The 5,000-nt window shown below is 37.5% G+C and overlaps 1 protein-coding gene and 1 long non-coding RNA gene across 2 annotated transcripts in view; one reads left to right on the top strand and one right to left on the bottom strand.

Annotated features, from left to right (window-relative positions):
• The window catches only part of LOC137997075 (uncharacterized), an 18,439-nt gene extending 14,223 nt beyond the window's left edge, over positions 1-4,216 (bottom strand). Inside the window, exon 1 of the long non-coding RNA XR_011122404.1 lies at positions 4,119-4,216. This is a non-coding gene — a long non-coding RNA (uncharacterized lncRNA). The remainder of the gene's footprint in view (positions 1-4,118) is intronic.
• Positions 277-5,000, top strand: part of LOC137997069 (palmitoleoyl-protein carboxylesterase NOTUM-like) — a 42,558-nt gene continuing 37,834 nt past the window's right edge. Inside the window, exon 1 of the mRNA XM_068842816.1 lies at positions 277-416. The gene's annotated coding sequence lies outside the window, so the exon portion shown is untranslated. The remainder of the gene's footprint in view (positions 417-5,000) is intronic.

Here is a 5,000-nt window from a genome sequence, read left to right as displayed (position 1 = left end):
TTAGGTCTTACACTCCAAAACAACTTGGAAGTGGAATACCCATGTGGATGAGATGATAGTTAAAAGCTCCAGACGTCTACATATTTTTTGAGTTATGAAACATGCCAATGTGCCGGCAACCCATCTACTATGCCGGTATAGTACGTTGATTCGATCAACTCTTGAATATTGCTCTCCTGTTTGGGGAACATCCTTACCAGCATATTTGTCAGAGAAACTCGAATCATTACAGAAACGTGCTCAGAATAATATTTCCTGAACACTCCTACTGCAAGACCCTCGAAGTATCTGGATACCCTCGTTTGGACGAGAGACGTGACATCGCATAAAGACCTTCAAGAAGATTTGTATGCCCGCCTCGCCCCTTAACAGCCTTGTTCCTCCGTCAAGGGTTATCGCGCACGGCCGTTTGTTACGTAAGTCTAACAACTATTTGTTATTCAAATGTAGAACCGAAAGACTTAAGTCAAGTTTCCCAACAATGTGCAGTAAGTTATATGGTACCGGTATATAGCATTTAGGGTTGGGAAACCTAGAGTATATTTAGAGTAAACTTAAAAGTAAATGTTTGTATATATTTTTATCACATAAATATTTTATTTATTTATATTTTGTAGTCTTAGTAGTTTCTTCAAAATTGCAATTCACTGTATTGTAGACGATGCGATTATTTTGTGAATAAACACCATTATTATCATTACAATTATTCCATGAGCGCGCGTTGCAAATTAGATGGTAAATAGCCAACGAGGCGCAAAGCGCCGAGTTGGCTATAACCAGTCTCATATCCAACAAGCGCGAATGGAAATAATTGTTTTATTAAATTCCTTAAACTCCAAAGTTTGAAAGTACAAAACACGAGCGAAAACAGCGAGAAAATCCGAGAGAAATCCAAAAAAACTTGATGAAGATGCGATGTTGTGTAATGCCTAGGCTCATCACAAAAAACGTTTCTTGCCTTTTCGCGTACTTCTAAAGGTCGGAATCGATCCAAACTTTCCATAGGGGGACTCACTTACGTTTTAGAGTGAAAATTTCCTCCTCATTTGCTTACTAGCCCTCTCGTATCGTTATCCAGTGGTTCTTCCTGGTCCAGTAATTCATCTTAACTCTAATCACTGGAAAGTGCTTATCATAAGTGGTCATAAGTAGATTTTAGGGGTCATTATGGATGGCTAAACGATACGAAACAAAAACATTGGAAATTTGAGTGTTACCCAAAAATTCAGTTCACAAAAATTTTAATCTGAGCTCAGACATCTCACGCTTTTAGATCTCCTCATCCACACCAGGAGAAAAAAATATTAAGTCATTTGACTTTTGAGAGACACTGAATAAGATAAACGAACACTGGTAGAGATTATCAGAGATTGTAGCAGAAAGTATGCAGTAAATACACGCTCATTGTGTAGGTGTTTACTGGCTGTTATTGTGGCTGATTGTTTCCTTGACTCTCCTACGGAGATTTACGTACATTTCCGCGATGAAATAAAAACGACATACGATGTTTTCATTAGCGAAAAATTGTCGTATCAGCCTTTTGATTGGCTAGTATTTTGTTGAACTTTGGCGGGGGTGGCCTGTGCACCGACGGTGGGAGTTTAAGTATAATTATTACCGGGCATTACTTGTCGAAATGAAGTCTCGCACCTGTAATAAAACATTTTTGTCTTATCATCATCTTTGAGCCAAGTTTCAGCTACTTGCAATAGTACTGAAGTGAAAGTTGATCGAATTAAGGAAGCAGTTCAAGACAAGTTGTTCCGAATTTGGCAATCCGCCGAGTATTGAAATGCCAAGTAAAGAAAAATTAACAGTGTTTTTGTGGAAAATGAACCGCATTCGTTTGTTAACCTGGTAATATCGTTGGGTGATTTACTTTATACATTGCAGGAATTATCATTATTGCAAGCCGTAGTGTGGAGTTATCGATAAGAATAATCAGTTGGAGGGATTTATCTCTCAATGTTGACTCGTGCACTCGCGAAAACTGAAAAAAAGATCATACACGTCACGTGACATTCGCATTGCTAATTTGGGTGCTTTTGAATGGCTGTCGGTTTCTACGTTAAGTGATCGGTTTAAAATTCTCACGCCAGTTTATCAACCAATGAGAGGGAAAACCAAAAACCAATCGCAGCTTGTACGCGCGATTTTTCCCGCGTTTTGAGCAAGTTGCATGGAATTGCTACGAATTTGGATTGGTTCATTTCGCTGTTTGCGCCTGCTGCGATTGGTCGAAGTAATTACTTTAGTATTCGTATTGCGACACTCAATTGAAAACTGCTCTAAGCTACAGAAAACTCAACGGAGCTCGGCCTTCGAAATATGTTCAGGTGATATACCTCTTGCGTACTGCTTGCCAATTTTCCCTATTGTTCATCTGCGTCTACATCTACATGCATCTCTTGCGTATTACTTGCCAACTGTCCCTATTGTTCAATAGATGGTGAATTTTCAGTTTATGGATGCAGCGATTTGGTTATCAAGGACGTCTCGAGCGTACTTAAGCTTTCCCTTTCCTATACTATAGTTGATAAACGTACTTGCAAGGATCCTTTCGGAAATTTTAAGGATCTTGTATCGTTTCCATATTTCAGAAGAAGCACTAATTGATTTAGTATAGGGATCTTAGCAAGATCCATCAAGGACCCTTAAAGATTTTTAAGCCGGATCCTTGTGGTGCTTTGGCTAAACAGTCTTAACTCTACTTGGCCAAAAAAAATTGTGAATTCTATCACGTGGACTCTGGTCGCAAAGACTTTAGAAGATCTTCGAAACTGAGATTTCGAAATTTTAAAGATGTTTGAAACATCCTTAAATAATTTGAAAACGTCTGCCAGATGTTTTCAAATTTTAAGATTCAGATCTCGTAAACAAGGTTTTATTTTTTGACCTCGGAAAAGTACTCCAATGCAGTCTCTCGAATGTGAATGGGCATTGTAGTCTGAATTTTTAATAGTCTACGTGACGTACATTGCCAGTTTCCCGATTCTTATTAAATACACAATCACGTGTAATTTGTTTGGGCATTGCGTTCGGTCTTTATCCTAGATCACCGAATCCCAAAGAAAGAAGAGAAGGTTTATAGTTAAGAAATATAAAATCGTATAAAGCAGAATTTTTTTTTTCTTTTCTTTGTTAACCACTTAAGTATTTTCTTATTAGACAATTATCAGATACCACCCTGCTAATTAAAATATCTAATGTCATTACAGCAGATTAAGATGCATCTATGTCGTAGAGTTACTGTAGGCCTCAGTGTTTCTGCTTAAATTTATTATTCCCTTAGCAATAATTTATGAGCCGTTGAAATGAACAAGAAGGGCCCTTGCTGTTGTGAATGAATGAAAAATGTGAAATGATTCATATGTCGTAGCACACGAAAGTTTAACTTAGCATTTACCTACGTATGTGACTTTTATTTAATGATTTACCACACGGTTATTTCCGGCTTTTAAACCTCTGATTTGACGCCTTCAAGAGTACAGGAACTAGGGGAGAATTGGTGTGTAGTAGGTGGTAGGGTAGTTTGCCTGTCCAACATTGTGAGTGAAGAAATGTGAAACCTTATGAATTGGTTTGCAATTATCCTCTTGACTCCACAAAAAACCTTTGGTCTAAGGTTATGCCCGGATTTTACACAGTTATTGCATTGGCTTTTTGAATTGGCTAAGACCCAAGAAAATTCTTAGAACGTATACTGCTGAAGCACTTCATCCTTCCAAACGGAATAAATAAACTGAATGAAAGGCTCAATTCTAGGTCCATCTTGCGAAAGTTAAGAGTAACATTTTATGCAATTTAGTTTTTACTTAATATAATGGATTATATTTGAATGACTGTACGACTTCCAAAGTAAACATCAAATGAGATTAGTTGTTTTAGTGGGATTTCGTAATTCAATTTAATTTCAGTTTAATGTTGAGGAGCAGAATTGATTTAGTGGAGAAAGTACTTGCCTTTGGAATCCATTCCCAAACTTGGCGTTGTATGTGGGTTGGGTTTGTTGATTCTGTACTCTGCCACGAGAACTTTGATTGTTTTAAAGGATACGAACTTCCTTAAAAGTAATGTGTAAGAAAAGCCTTACTTAGTTAAAAAAGGAAAGAAAATACCTTGACTGGGTAAAACGATTTCTAATGTTTTCCATTTGAATGGCAACAGTTCTCGTGTGGTCTCCAAACTTTCGCTTGCGTCAAGATCTAAGTACGGCACATGCGTCACTCTAATATCTTTAGTGAATCGATTGTTAATTGGTTTAATCAGCCGGAAGGTCGATCAAGATCAAATCTATCAGTCTATTGAAAAGCGAGAACTGTTCAAAGCTGTAATCCAACTGAAATTTTAAAGTGATTCAGATATAGTACGAGTATACGAAATGTCATCTGTTAGGAAATCACGACTGTGTTTTTTGGGCTTCTTTGCCTTCAATTGCACCCTTAATCGCAATATTTTAACTTCAAAATTAAAAAAATAGCTACAATAGGAGTTAGCTGGTGTTTTTTAAAAGCACTTAATTAATAACCTAAGATTCCATGAGACGAAAGGGCTTCACGCATATTTTCTTAATCAGCTTTTAGGTTTCGTTGTATGTGGGGTCCAGTTAACCTTTCCAATCCATTTGATGCTACTGTTTACATGCAAAAATCAGGCTTTGGTCTTAGATGTGTTAATAAAGTTACGGGTGGGAAGCTCTGTTGGGCCTGTCATGATTCCTTAGCGCAATTCGCTCAAATTAGCAGTTGAGATATTCTGTATCCTTCCGTAAGGAAACGCGCTGTTCTTTCCAAAATTCAGGTTGTACCTGTAAAATAATCTTTCACAATTTAAAATCTGGAATCAACAACAATAATCATCATCATCGTAATTAGAATTTCCCCACCCTCTTGGCGGATTAAGTCGCGGTATCTAGAATGTCCGACGCAGGTGAATAGGTCAGACTGATAGAACATCGACGGCAAGAACGCCAACCACAAACATTGCTTGAAAATAATCAT

This window comes from Montipora foliosa, chromosome 3 (genome assembly GCF_036669935.1).
Source record: "Montipora foliosa isolate CH-2021 chromosome 3, ASM3666993v2, whole genome shotgun sequence".
NCBI lineage: Eukaryota > Metazoa > Cnidaria > Anthozoa > Scleractinia > Acroporidae > Montipora > Montipora foliosa.
This window is presented reverse-complemented; position numbering and strand designations above follow the sequence as displayed.